This window comes from Heterocephalus glaber, unplaced genomic scaffold (assembly GCF_053883595.1).
Source record: "Heterocephalus glaber isolate CG9 unplaced genomic scaffold, H.glaber_assembly_v1.0 deba00001465, whole genome shotgun sequence".
NCBI classification, from domain to species: Eukaryota; Metazoa; Chordata; class Mammalia; order Rodentia; family Bathyergidae; genus Heterocephalus; species Heterocephalus glaber.
The window spans coordinates 1033911-1048637 of NW_028258312.1; the positions used below are offsets into that span (position 1 = coordinate 1033911).

Consider the following 14727-nt stretch of genomic DNA (forward strand, 5'->3'; position numbering starts at 1 on the left):
ACCCCCCCAACAGCTGCTCCCAGGGGCCCCTTAGCTCTGGAGGACTAAATATAGCCCCCCCAATCCAGCAAACCCCAACGTTCACCTCTTTCCATCGGCCCTCCCCTCATGACGATAGACGAAAGGCTAGGGAGGCCGCTGTGTGACCTTGGGCCAGTGTAGTCACCTCTCTGGCCTCTCAGCTGTGAACGATCAAGTATTACTCAGCTCTGGGTCCTGTCATGCCTAATAGGTTCTGCTGGGAGTAGATAACAAATGCAACTAAGTTGGGGTCTTTGCATATAGACACCAAGGGGTGAGGGTCCCCTCCCCACAGTATCCTGAGTTGTCTTTCAGGTTACAAAGATGACCCCCTCAAGCCTGCCAGTCCCTTGCCAAAGCTGGGCAATACCAGGCTCCTCCAATCTCCCCCAGCCGGACCCTGGCCAGGAAACAAGTTGTGCCAGGCTTGGGCGGGAGAGGGAGATGACAGCTGCTATTTCCTGGAGGCCACAGTGAGACACAACCCGGATTCCTGCCTGGCTCCACTCTCCACCAGAGCCTCTCCCAGGCTCCAGGCCCCCCAACAGGGTGCCCTCTTCCCAGGTATCAGAACCATCTTAGGCCCCAGCCAGGATTGGTCTCTCCCCCTCACTGCCCAGGTAAGGGCAGGGAAAGGTGCCTGAATGCAGCCACCACTTGGGACTGGGGGAATGGTTATCCCTGTAGGTTCTAACGACCGGGAGGCAGCCCCAGCCTCCCAGCTCTGGTCTGCCTGCCCACCCGGCTGCTTCCCCCAGCCCCACATGCACCAAATTCCCCACATGCCTGTCTGTCTCTGACAGCTCGGCGCAAATACTTGGCTGCACGGGCACCCGCTGTTCTGAGCCCGCTGTGCCTCCTCCCCTGCCTTCCCCGGGTTCTGCAGACACAGCCAGGGATGGGCGGGAGCCAGGGCCAAGAAGCTGGTGGGCAGTGGGGGGGAAGTGGGGAGGGCAGGCCCTCAGGTCTGAGGGACCTGGGAGGCCACTGTTAGCCAGCCCTGGCTGGGCAGCAGCTGCTGAAACCCCCACTGCTCCCCGGAACCTCCCAGGAGGACCTTCCGGAGGCCTCCCACTTGCTGAAGAAACAGCATCTGCCACCCCCGCGGCAACAGCAGCTCAGGACAGGGCGGAGGGCACCTCTAAGCCCTAGAGGAAGGCTTTGAAATCTGGACGATGGCCCAGCCCCTCCCAGCAGCCCTGACTGGCCCCCCACACCACAGAGCACAGGCCTTCCTAGCTGCCAGGCCTGAGATGTCTCCACATGGACCAGCTACGGCCCTTGTTTGCCCCTACTGCTCTTTACTGCTTGCCTGGTCTCCCTCCCAGGAGGAGACCAGTGGAGGAAATGCTTCCTGAGAACAGCTGGGATTTTCTGCTGGACACTGCTACATCTGAACACTGCCTCTCACCTCCCCCCAATCACCCCTTCAATCCACCCCATTTCTGCAGCACTGGCAAGTCTGCCACTTACCCTCAGAATTCCCAGCATCCAGAATATCCAAACAGCACAGACTGGCCCCATGGGATAACCAACACCCTCCATTTTGCAGATGGGTACACTGAGGTCAGGAGAGAACCCCCAGAGATAGGCCTTCCCTCCCATCCCTACCGACCCCGTACTGGGGACTGAACCCTGAGCTACAACCCCAGGTGCTTTTTAAAGACAGGGTCTTGCTAAGTTGCCAGGCTGGCTTTGAACTTGTGATTCACCTGCCTAAGACTTCCTGAGTGCTAGGACTACAGGCATATGCCACCAAGCCCAGCTCCAAAAAAGAGCTTGAAAGAGGCTGATTTGGGTCCCTTCTTTATCATTTACCTTTCACCACTTTCAGCCCAGGAGCCAAGTTGGTCCTCCCAGGCTACTTAGGGGCCTAGAGTGACTCCAAGCAGACATTCTCAGTGCTCCAGGGCCAAATGCATGGTCGTCCTGCACAGAATCCTTGGCCTAACTGTCTCTGTGACAGTAGAGTGTGGGCTAAAGCCTCCTCTTCCCATTGCACAGATGGGGCTGCTGAGGCCCCCAGGGGAGGGGAGCTGCAGGCAGCCATGAGTCAGAGGGGGAGCTGGGAAGCCGCCCGGCCCTGCCGGCTGTTGCTGGAAGCAACAGCCTGCATTTCCTCCTCACACTGGTACCTCGAGAAGCGTGGGCAGCAGGCGGGCAGGTGGCCACAGAGAGGACCCCTCCTGTGCCTGCAGGCCAGCCGCATCCTCTTGCTGCCTGACTGGGCCCACAGCCCACCCCCTACTGGCAGAACTGGCGGTGGTATTCCAGATATGGGCTCATGTCACCTAAGGGCTCCAGGCTCTGTGACCTCAGGAAAAACACCTCCCAGAGCCTCAGTGTCCCTTCCCACCAAACAAGAGATTGAAACATGACCAGTCATGCTTCCTTCCCACAGGAAAATCCACAGTCCTGTGATTCTAGAATACCAATGACAAGAGTCCTGATGAGGAGCCTTCCATTCTAAGTAGTCTATGATTCTAGACTCTTGTCGCTAAAAATTCTAGAGTGCCAAGACCTGACAGACCCATAAGAAGGGGGCTATGGCCCTACCCTGTGCTTACTGCTATGGGCCCAGTTAACCACCTTCCCATCTAGTCGGGAGGTTTCTCCAAGCAAGATCGAAAGGAGCTGACATGAAGCTGGGGAGGGGGAAGCATGGGCCCAGGGAGGAGCTGGTCTAATCCCAGGGGACAAGCCACCTCCTCCTGGCACACACAGCCACTGACGCCACGGATGTCAGGAAGTAAGCCTGCACCAGGGCAAGAGTGGGTGGTTGGGTTTTGTGAGCCTGCAGCTCTAAGGGAGGGCCGGAGGGAGGGCCAGCGTTAGGTCAGGGCTGGTCTCCTGCTTCTCAGGTTCCAAGCCAAGCTCCACGCTTCATCTTCCTGTCTTCACCACCCACTGCTTCCTCCTTCCCGCCAGTCCCTTCACCTCCCAGGCCAGCTCCAGTTCAGGCCAGCTGCCAGCCTGCCAGAACAAAGCCTCCCAAGCCCATTTGGCAGACAGAAAAACTGAGAGCCAGGGAGAAGACATGACCACTTGGCCCACAGGTTTGGCCTGGCAGCCTGCTCCTCTGACCATCTCTGTCAGCCCTGCTCCCACTTCACTTCCAGTCCTCCTCTGGGTCAGTGGGTATTCAAACAGCAGCCTGTCCACCACCACACAACCCACATCCCAGGGTCCTTCAGGAGGAGTGCTCATTTCACAGCCAATCAGCAGGTCATTCATTAATTCATTCCTTTATTAACCCAACTAGTTAGCTAATCAGCCCATCTCCCTGACTCACAGGGGAAGCAAAGCAGGGTCTGAAGGTAGTGAACGGGAATCTACTTCATGTGCCTGGTAGCACAGGAGGTGCAGGGAACACAACACATACAGACCACCTGTGGCTGTCTTTGTGGTATTCACAGCCTGTCCAGGGCTCTGCCAGAATTCAGTCCCACTTGTCAGCATCAAGTCACAAACTGTTAAGTCTCAGTGTCCCCATCTGTATATGGGGACGCTAACTGTTACCTAAGCTCCTGGGTCTACTGCAAGGACTAAAGAAGGCAAAGGTCAGAGAGCTGTTAACTTAGAGATTGGAAGGCTGGCAAGGAACGGGCTCAAAAAAATTCCCGCAAGCATCTGATGAAAGGGAATCAATGTCAGGAGGCATGGCCCTGCCTGCATGGAAGGTACAACCCAGCATGTGTTCCTGGGGGAGCCTTTCTCCACATGTATATATGTAAGCGCCAAGGTGTGTGTGATTTGTGCCCGTGAGGGCCCTGAGGGGTCGTCCTACCATGTGGAACAGAGCTGCTCCAGCCCCATCCCACTCTTGCCAGTGATCGCCTGTACCTAAAGGAGACTGTGGCAAGAGCAGGGACCAGGCTCATGGAGAGAAGCCTAGGAAGATGTTTTGCATAGTTCTAGCCACCAGATTACAGGCCTAGGTTAGGCCCTGGGTGGGGGTGCAGAGGCTGCTGAGTGCCAGGCCCCCCAGCACCCTGACTTTATGCCTATAGCATGGCATACAGCGTTCCTGCTGGCAAAGCAGGCAAGGCAAAGGTCAGAGGAGGTCACGGGCAAGGGAGGAGGTAGTGGGCCTAAGGGCCATGTGGGGTCTGCCAGACAGGGGAGGACACAGGGCTCCCGGGGGGCCACCGGGCAGGCCTGGCTCTGCCCTGTTGGGCCGGCAGCTGGAGGGGAGTAAATATAGCGTGGGTCGTCCTGGCCACATTCCTGGGAGGCCAGTGCGGCCGCCTGCCCACTGCTTTAAGCACAGCACAGCAGCCAGGGCCCAGAGCCGCCACTGCCCTCTTCCCAAACAAACAGAAAAATAAATAAAACCAGCTCTCAGGGTTGGCCAGCACAGCTGGGGGGAGGGGCAGGAAGGGGTAGGCCCGGGGGGCGGACAGCAAGCAGACCAGTGGCCGCAGTTTCGGTTCCATTGGGAAGGAGGCGGTCAACAAAAGAGGAAAATGGAGGAAAAGGGCAGGGAGATGGTTAGAGATGTCAGGGAAGGGTAGAGGACCCTGTGAGGATGGAGGGTATCATAAGTAGAGGTGTGGGGTAGGCAGACCCCGGAGGGCGGCAGGGGCTGTCGCAGTGGGGGGCAGTTGGGGGAAGGCAGACAAGCCTCTGGGTCAGTAATTCAGTGACAGGGATGCCCCAAGGGGGGTGGCAGGCAGACAAAGGGGGCCGTGGGCGGGGGGGGGGGGGAGGGCCACTTGAAGGGCCATGAAATATTAAAGAGCCTAGGCCAGTGAGGGACAGAGGTCACAGAAACCAGGAGACTAGCTAGGGAGTGCTGGGGGACCCTGAGGCAGAAGGCTGCCCCCGCTTTCTGTCACAGCCAGTTTCCCTGCTAGAGTCCTGTCTTTCCATAGACAGAGAGGACAGGCTGAGGGTGGGAGGGGCCTTGGGGATCGGTGAGGGGAGGGAGACCTTTGCGGCTCCCTCTTCCCTCAGGCTGATCTGGGCACAGCAGGCCCTCCAGAGCTGCCAGCCACCCTCACAAGAAAGCCAGGAGGCCTGTCAGCACAGCCGCTGCCATGGGCGCCTCCTGGGGAAGGAGGGGTAGACATCCAGCTTCCCCTTCCCAGGAAAAAAAGAAAAATCAGCTAAGCCACCACTTTCCAGAGACCTGCAGGGAGGAAAAAGCTGTGCCTCACAGCTCAGCTGAGCCAGCAGGTCATACCCTGGCCTTCCCACCCCACTCTGGCCCCATTGCCAGCCTCATGACCTTGGCCAGTGCCTGACCCTTGAGCCTATGTCTGTCTTTCTTTTTGGTTTTTCGAGACAGGGTCTCACTATGTAGTTCACACTGGCCTTGAAACCACTATTTAGCCCAGGCTGGACCTCGAGGTGATCCTCCTGCCTCAGTCTCCCCAGTACTGGGATTATAGGCCCAGCCCAAGCCTGAGTCTTTACCGGCCCTACCTACCCAAGGCTTGGTGTGAAGAAAGGAGAGGGCAAATTATCGGTGGAAAACCTGCTGGGACCAAGCAGCTAATCCTCCCATGTGCTAGTCCTCAAAGGTCACTTCTACTGGGGTTTTTTTTGTACCAGAGATTGAACTCAGGACCTTGCGCTTACAAGGCAGGCGAGGTGCCACTGGGCTAAATCCCTGGCCTCTAAGGTCACTTCTCATCAGGCCCATTTCACAGATGGGGAAGAGAAACTATAGAGAGGTAATGCACCCAAGGTCCCATCCCTGGTAATTAGCAAGACAAGCAGAAATGCTAAGTATAAGCTGTGCTCTTTTCCTCCTATTCACTGGGAGATCCCAAGTTCTCATTAGATAAAAGTCAAGTAGCTCTCTCTCTCTTTCTGAGACAAAATCTGCCTCCCTATGTAGCCCAGGCTGGCCTGGAACTTGTGATCCTCCTGTCTCAGCCTCCTAAGTGCTGGAACTAAGGCATGTGGCAGCACACCCAGCCAAGGCAAATCTTACTAAATGCTGACTGTGGGGAAACTACTCTTGACAGGGCACTGTGCAACCACGTCTGTGTTTACCTGACAATGGTCTTGTGTGGCAGCCATACTTTTTTTTTTCTGAGACAGGGTCTCACTATGTAGCCCAGGCTGTCCTTGACTTTAGATCCTCCTGCCTCAGCCCTGGAATGCTGAGATTATAAGCATGCACCACCACACCTGGTTTAGGCAGACATTCTTTTTTTTTTTTTGGTACCGGGGATTGAACTAGGGTCCTTGCACTTGCGCAGCAGACGGCGAAACCACTGAGCCAAATCCCCGGCCCAAGGCAGACATTCTTATTGCCCCATTTCAGAGAAAAGTAAACTTGAGGTTTGCAAGGAAAATACAATTTGTCTATCTATTGTAACGCAGATATAGACAGGGCCTGGATTTGAAGCCAGGCCTAATGGACTCCAAAGCTACTGCTCATACTAGTCTGAGTGAAGTCAAGGGAGGGGCTTAGAAGCCAGTAGGAGTGGTCAGAAACACACTGGCTCTTAAAAAGGACATCATGAAAAGGTCAATGACAAGATCACAACTGCTGTGCAACTGTTTTGGGAGCAGGAGGCGGCAGTGCCTACAGGGACCCCAGGTATGGGTGCAGCCTAGGGCCTTGGCTGGATTGATCTGCCCGGGTCTATCCATAGCCCCTGTACCAGGTGACATGAGTCTCTCCACGAGCATGGGTATATTAAGGCTGATCCAAAAAAGGCCAGGGGAGGTCTGCTGGCCCCCAGAGTTCTAACCTGCACTCCAGGGTCAGTGTAGCAGGAGCAAGGCATCCCTCCCAGAGCCCCCAGTGCTGGTGGAAGGAGGGTCAGGATCCCCCTCCCTTCCAGTCCCTGCTAGCCCAGAGGGAGGCCAGCATCACAGGCAGGAAATGAAGAAGAATTTGCGATCTAATTGAGCTGGCGGGGGATTAGGCAGCAGAATGCAATTACAGGGGCTGGAGCTGGGCCAGGGGCACTGACACCCTGAGATGTGGCCTTGCCCAGGTGACTGGGCCCAGCCAGTCTCTGGCCAGAGACACCTGACTGAGAGGGGGCAGTGAGCAATGAGTTAGGGCCTGACTGCTCTCCTCAGTATACAGAGGACTTCGGGGTTCCAGATCCATGTGACACCCAGAAGCCAGAAGTTTTACTGGGAATTCTCCTCCAGAAGGATAAATGACAGCAACATGAGCTCTCACATGAGGAGCAGGCAGATAGGCACATGGGCTCTCAAAGGCTCTGTTCAAGCCTACACACATGTTCAAGCTCCCAGCTAAGCCTCTCATAGCCACACTCACCTGCACAGGCGCAGATTTTCCAACCTGCAGACATATAGCTATGGCCCTTTGCTGCCACTGGCTCCAACAAAGGGGGGGCCATAAAAAACACCCATGACCTTAAAATCCTTTTATTCCCATAATCACAGGCTGCCATCGCTGTGGATACGCGCTGTCACCCCGGCCCCAGCCTGTCTCCCTCCAAGGCTTCCAAAACTCCCAGCAGGCAGGCAGACAGGGAGGCTGCCCAGTTACTGCTGAGAGGAAAGGGGGGTGGACTGGCTGGGAGAGGTTTGATACCACACACACACACACACACACACACACACACACCACACACACACACACACACACGCGTGCGCACGAGCGACCTCAAACCACGAGGAAGAAACAGAAAGACCAGCAGACAAACAGAAAGAGAAGGAACATGTAGCTATCAGCCCTTGAACACACAGACCACTACTCACACAGTTTAGAGTCCCACCCCTATATCCACATGAACATTCACAATCCAGATACACATCACCCAGAAACTCAGACACTCCCAGATTTATAAGCACATCCAAAACACAAATACACACAAATCATGAACACGAACTCTCCAAAATCCTGGGCACATACAATGCACAGAATATATACATTCCTGATTCATGGCCAGGGATTTAGCTCAGTGGTTCTGGTGCCTGCCTCGAAAGCGCAAGATCCTGAGTTCGATCGCTGGTACCAAAAAAAAAAACAAAACCAAAAACCACATACATTCCTGATTCACAGGGTCATACCCAACTTTCAGATACACAACCTCAAGTATGTACATATACAATGCATTTACACATGCACCTATTCACAAATCCAAGCATGCCCAGACTTCCATACCCTGAGACAGACACATTCAACACTAGATTCACAAATATAGATACAGTATATGACTTAGACCCACATGCTGTAATCACGAGCACACTCACAATCAGATTCCTACATTACAGACCAAAAGACTAGTGCCACAGAGCCTCATCTGTCAGCTGACATTGCCTCTGGCTTTAGCAGGCAGGTGGCGGGTTAGAGATTCCTGGCCTTTGAAGGGGACAGTCCTCTCTCATTGCCAGCAGCCTGGGAGGGTGGGCTCAGCACTCGGGGGAGGCAGACAGTGAGGGGGAAGTAAGAGAAAGCAGAAAAAAACTTTAGTGGGATATTCTTGTTGGGCAGTAGTGTGTGAGTAACGGGGGAAGCTTTTTGTGGTCTGGTGAGTTCCAGCTATGATAGTTTAACTATTAATACACTTAATCAAGGACAATTCACACAAAGATACACAACCACACACACACAAGGCTAGGATGGGACCAAGTGGTAGGGATAAGAGAGGGGAAAGGGGCGGAGCTTCTGCCTTGGACCTGCCTCCAGAGCAGGGGCAGTGATTCTGCCATCCCTAGAAAAGTAGGGATACACAGGTAGATGTGCAACACTTACATATCAGGCCAATGAATAAGTGAATTGCATGTAGGTAAGGGACCACACAAATAATTATAAGTGAGCCTCCCCTGTCCTTGGCCAGTTAAGTCTTGCTGCATCGCAACATGCTTGGGGGAATTAGTTCTGAATAAATGGTTACCCCGCTATACAAGGGACTCTAGGGAAGCAGACCTGGGTCTGGCTCACCTGTATTCCCCCATTCATCTACCCCATCCTGCACCCTCAAAGTCAGCTGACCTCAACCACACTCATATCCCTCTCTCCCCTCCTAGGGTGTGACCCCCCCCATTTCCAATAGATCCTCCCATGAATTAGGTGGTTGGTGTGTTCCTAAAGAAGGTGGGACATTTAGTTCCCAGAGACTTAGTTCTTATCCAGATGCAACCCTTCCCCCACACGCCTACTGGACTCAGTTTCACATTTGCCAAATGGGTAGAAGGCAGGCAAAGAGCTGGAAATAGGCAGCAAAAGTCGAGGGTCACACAGTGCGGGCCCTTGGAACACAGCCCTGTGTGGCCCTGGGCCCTGGACGCACAATCTTCCCCGTCCCTTCCCCCACCCCGCCCAGCCCGGCTGGGTGGACATTCCAGGCCTCACGTGATAAAGAGGAGGCCGCTGGCCCTCGGGTAAGTCAACAGCCTCTGTCGCAGGAGATAGGAGGCCCAGGCCAGGGTCACCTGCTGAGCCGGGAAAACAGCCCGACCCAAACACACACATAAATAAGGCGCCAACGGACAGCCAGCCAGCCAAGGGTCTGTCTTCTGCACAAGAACCTGTGCCCTCACCCTAGAAAAGGAGGGAGGGGCAAGAGTGAGGGGCAAGGCTGGTTAGGGGCTTCCCTGGGAGAGTCCCAGCTCCTGCCAGGACGGATGGGGGAGGGTCTACCAAGTTCCAGGGCCGACTGAGAACTCAAGAGGCCAACCTCTCTCAGCTGTTCCCACTCCTTCCCAGGGCAAAAATCAAACTGTCACCCGTCTCCCTCCTCTCCAAGGAGAGAGGACAATTTCCGTTGGGGGGGGGGGTGACAGCTGCAGAGCGCCCCCCCCCCCCGCCAAGCTCCAGCCTGACTCTCATCTAGGGAAACTGCTAAATCAACACCACGCAGTCGCGGGGAGGAAGAGCTGGTCTCAGTCTCCCAGCACGGCTCTCAAAAAAGGGTTGGAGGGGATTTCCGATTCCAGTTCCTGGGTTCCCGGGCCAGTTGGAACCCAGCGTATGGAGGTCTTCTGAGAGGAGATCAGGTCAAGCTTAGGCCAAATGTTCCGAACTGCAGAGATGGGCACCCCCCACCCCACCCCCGCGAGCCAGGGCAGCTGAGGTGGCGCCGGGCGTTCAAATCGCGCTCCAAACAAGTCCGCAGCGACCGCGCTCGCAGCCCCCGCCAGGCGGCCCCAGCGGAAAACTTGAAAGGGACTCTGTTTGCCAGCGGCCCCAGGGCGGCTCCGGCGGGGGCGAGGGCCGAGCGATCACACACGCCCCCCTTCGCAGCGCTTCCTGAGCGAACGCAGTGTGTGTGTGTGTGTGTGTGTGTGTGTGTGTGTGTGTGTTGGGGGGGGTGGTTGCTGGGCCCACTGCAAAACCTAGGGCTCCGAACAGCGCCAGCGGCGTAAGGAAAGGCGGGGATCAAGAGACTGGCCCGCCGTCCCCCACCCCGTCCAGCACCCCCAACCCGAAGACGCGACTCTCAGACCACCCAGGGTCCAAGGGGCAAAGTAGGGCGCGGCTGCCAAGCCTTCAGACCCCGTCGCAAGAGACTCCAGGGAGCAGGTCTTTCCGGATGAGTCACTACAGAGCCCCCCAAATCTACCGGTGCCTCTTGCAGCCCGTGGCACTAGCCCAACTCCGCGCACCCCTTCCGATTCCCGAGGGAAAAAAAGAGAAGGGGGATGAATGCTCTCTCTGGGCGCTTCATCTCTACTGACAGGGGCCGGAATGACCCCCCATTTAAAAACTGGGGTCACTCACTTTCGATCGATCCTACAGATAAACAAAGCCAGGCGCCCCCCGCGCGCCCCGCCGGAAAGCAGCCCTTTCTGGGCTAGGACAACTTCCCCCAGTCAGAAAATTAACACATTCCTCTCACAGCGGCTCAGCCCCTCGCCCCGGGGAAGCGAAGGGGAGGGGGCCTAGCGCTGAACTTCAGGGGTAAATTCGGGGCCGGAGCAGCAAGGCAGGAGCCTGGGTCACCCGGCCCCACCCCAGATCCCCAGCCTGGGGAACACCCCCATTCTCCCTCCCTGGCTTTGCACGCCCTTGGGCCACGCGGGGCTCGGGAGGCAGCCCTAAAGACTCTCAGAGGCTAGAGAGGAAGGGAGTGAGAGGCCGCGGGGCGCGGTGGAGGTGGGGGAGATACTTGGACAGAAAAAAAAGGTCAAACTAGATCAGCCTGCCAGGCACCCCGCGGGCAGCGGGGGCGAGGAGCCCGAGGGGAAATGCAGAAGTGGCCGCCGCCTCTCCCAAGTGGAGGAGGTTCGGCCACGCGGGGTCGAGGGCGATCGAAGCAGCTGTTGTCGCCCCTAAACACAGTGCAATTGAGTGGGGTCTGATGCGGGGAGCGCGCACCAGCGATCTCCAAGCAGCCGCCCCTGCGGGCAGAGGCCCGCCGACACCGAGAGGTGAGGAGCCCGGGCGCCCGCCACCCCAGCGCCCGCGAGCTCGAGGCATCAGGACGGGGACGCTAGCCTGCAGGGAGAGCCCCGGCCCCACTCCACCGCGCCCAACCCGCCGTCCCCGACCCTAAAACCCCTCTTTTTGTCTGAACTCAGTGATCTGCGACCGAACATACTGCGGCTTGGGAAGGCTTGGGTGTAACAGCGGCCACCTAACGATCACTGGCGCTAGGTCTCCCGGCTTCCGGGGCTCCGCGGATCCGTGGCGGGCGTCCCCCGTCCCTCCCAAGCTCAGACCCCCTCCTTCCCCGTCCCTGTCTCTCCGCACCTGAACTTCGGGGGAACCCGCGCCGCCAAACTTTCCGCCGACTTGCAGCGAACTCCGGCCCCGGCCGCGCACCGAGCCCCGGGGGAGGAGAGGGAGGAAGGCGGGGAAGGGGAGGGGGCCGGCCGGGGGGGGGGGTCGGGGGAGGGCCGTGGCCCGACACCTACCGGCTCTCCGAGTCGTCCAGCCGCCACCGCTGCCGTCGCCGCGAGGCCGGGGGGAGGGGCGGGGCGGGGAGCTGCGCTCCGCTTCTGGGCACCGCCGCCGCCGAGGTGCGCTCCGCTCCAGCCGCGCGCCGTGCCGGGGCCGGAGCCCGAGTCGCTGCCGGCCCGAGGCGGGGAGGGGGGGGAGCCTGCAGCACCTGCCCCTCCTCCCCCTCCCCGCGGCCCAAATTAAAAAACAACAAAAAGCAACTAATCACCCCGAGCGGAGCGCGGCGCGGCGGGCGGAGGGCTCAGCGTGCGGCGCCCGGACTCAGCAGGCGGCGCGCATGGCTGGGCGCGGGCTGGGACGCGGAGCCCGGCGGTGCGTGTGGTGGGGGGAGGCTCTGCCACTCTTCTTCCTCAGCTCGGACGCCTGCTCTCGCCGCCACTGCCACCTCTGCCGCAGCCGCCTCTACATCCCGGCTCAGGCTACGCCGCCTCTGCCGCCGCCGCGCGCCCGCCGGGCCAGGAGCTCTGAACGGTGCCCGGGGGCTGCCGGCAAAACCCGGACCGGACTCTCCGCTCCCTCCCCCCCCCCCACCTCGGCTCCCCTCCCTCCTCCCGCCGCCTCCCTCCCAGCGCCGCTCTGGCCACTTGGACGCCGAAGGCTCTAAGGCTGGAGCCAGGGCCGCTGCGCCTCTGCTCCCGGCGCCCTGGTGTGGTCAGTCCAGGCTGAGCTCCCCTGCGCGCCCTAGTTCACCTTATATTTTTTCGCAAAACTTTACAAGAAAAAGGAAAGAGGATTTCCCCCCTTTCGTGAGGGATGCCTGGCCTGGGCTTGGGCATGCACCTTCGGGGAAAATCCGCTCTCCCCTGTCCCCTATTCAACTGGGCAAGAAGTTGGGAAGGATCTGGAAGGAGGGTTTACCCGCACCGCTCCCCCCACACCAGGCACCGCTCCCCCCACACCAGCTCAGGTGCGTGTCTTATCGGGCCTAGGTGTTTGTCCAAGACCCCACCCTCCCCGATTCTATGGGTCCACCCTGAGAAAAGGGATGAAGTTTCCTGTTTCCAATCCACAGATGAGGAAACTGTCTGGGAAGATTCCAGTCCAATCCCTGGGTCGACTACATTGTGCAGCCCTGGGACCGTGGCCTACAAACCTGAAGCCTAAAACAGTGCCTGGAACACAGCAGCGCTCAAAAGCTACGGGTTGAAAAAGAGACCGAAAGCTCATACGTGCTACAGTAGGTGCCCAGTGGGGACAGACAGACTGGGCCCACATAGTCCTAACGTTACTCTATAGATGCCCCTCCATCTGCCCAGCATAAACTAATCCTCCAGCTGGAGATGTCTTCTTCCGCGGACCCATAGACTGAGCCCCAGGTTCAAATACTCCCAAACTGTCTATAATCCCAAAGTGGAACTTCTCCAGTTCTCTGAGATTCATGGGGGGAGACTTGTACTGCAGGCTGAAAGTCAGGCCATGCTGAGAAAACACAGCCAGTGACTCAAGGTGGAGATGAGGGACAGTGCAGTTAGGAAGCTGATCGAGAGTGGGGTGTGGTGGTGCACACTGGTAATCCCTGCACTCTGGAGACTGAGGCAGAAGGATCCCTGCAAGTTTGAGGCCAGCCTGGGCTTCATAGCAAGTTCAAGGATAGCCAGAACTGCCTAGTGAGATCCTTTCTCAAAAAAAAGGAAGCCAGCCCCAGGTTAAATCCTAGGTGGGAGATGGAGATCAATGGGGTCCAGATAACAGGGAATTAGTTAACTGCTGAGACCTTGACATTGAGGCCTCCCTGGGAGAAGCAAAGCCCTCTCCCACCTTGCTGCTTCCTCTCCTCCTGCACAGCCTGCCTGTCTCCCAGCCAGGGCCAGGGCCATGGGGCCTGAGTCTTTGGGGACCAGCAGCCTGAAGCCTTTTTTTGTGTGTGTGGTGGGGGGATCAAACTCAGGACCTTGTGCTTGCAAGCCACGAGCGGTACAACTGAGCTAAATCTCCGGCTTTCCTGAAGTTTTCTATATGTGGACTTTGGGGCCCTAACCTGTCCAGGGCTGGGAGTGGTGCGAAAGGGCAGAACTCACGTAGAACATGTCGTCTCTCCCGACTCCTGCCATCCCAGGCCGAAAGAAGTGACTCCTCCCAGACACTGCAGATACCTCCCCAGTCCCTTCCTTGCCAGAATGCTAGTGTTCTTGTCCTCCCTTACCTCCCATACTCGTTGGAAGAATGGCTCCCTTACAGAGGTAGTTAGCCCCTCTCCAGCAGTTGTCTTTTCTTTTCTTTTTTTTAAAATTTTTTATTTCTTTTGGTACCCGAGATTGAACTCAGGACCTTGTGCTTGTGAGGCAGGCAGGCGGTGGCACCACTGAGCTAAATCCCTGGCCCTCTCCAGCAATTTTCTTTCTTTCTTTTTTTTTCAGCTAGGGTCTCACTATGTATTCCAAGTTGGCCTTGAACTCACTAAGTAACCCAAGCTAGTCCCAGACCCCAGCAATCTTCCTGCCTCAGCCTCCCCAGCACTGAGATTACAGGCATGCACCACCATACTTGGCAGCAAGATTCTTTAAGGCTACCCTGTGTGAACATACCATGTAAGTAAAGTAAGGTGCTTGCTATAGAAATAGTTAAGACAGTGAACATTCCCAGAAGTTCACATCTAAGCTTCTTGGTGTTTTGTTTTGTTTTTTGAGATAAGGTCTCCCTATATAGCTCAGGCTGGCCTTGAACTCATCCTTTTGCCTTAGTCTCCAAGTGCTGAGACTACAGGTGTGTGCGCCCAGATGTCTTAAAGATGGACATTCTAGCTGGGCGTGGTAGTGCACACCTGTAATCCCAGCATTCCAGAGGCTGAAGCAGGAGGATCTTCATGCATTTGAGGCCAGCCTGCACTACAAAGCAAGACCCTGTCTCAAAACAAAACAAAG

The 14727-nt window shown here is 57.0% G+C and overlaps 1 protein-coding gene across 9 annotated transcripts in view; it reads right to left on the reverse strand.

Moving 5' to 3' along the window:
* Positions 1 to 12341, reverse strand: part of Cxxc5 (CXXC finger protein 5) — a 34964-nt gene extending 22623 nt beyond the window's left edge. For 3 of the 9 annotated variants that reach the window (XM_004841850.4, XM_021255912.2, XM_087180797.1), the window contains exon 1: positions 11821 to 12341. The gene's annotated coding sequence lies outside the window, so the exon portion shown is untranslated. Of the gene's footprint in view, positions 1 to 85; positions 239 to 11656; positions 11765 to 11820 lie in introns of those variants that run through there. The other 6 variants (XM_004841847.4, XM_087180798.1, XM_004841848.4 and 3 more) reach the window with 5 other exon arrangements.
* Between the last annotated feature and the right edge of the window lie 2386 nt (positions 12342 to 14727).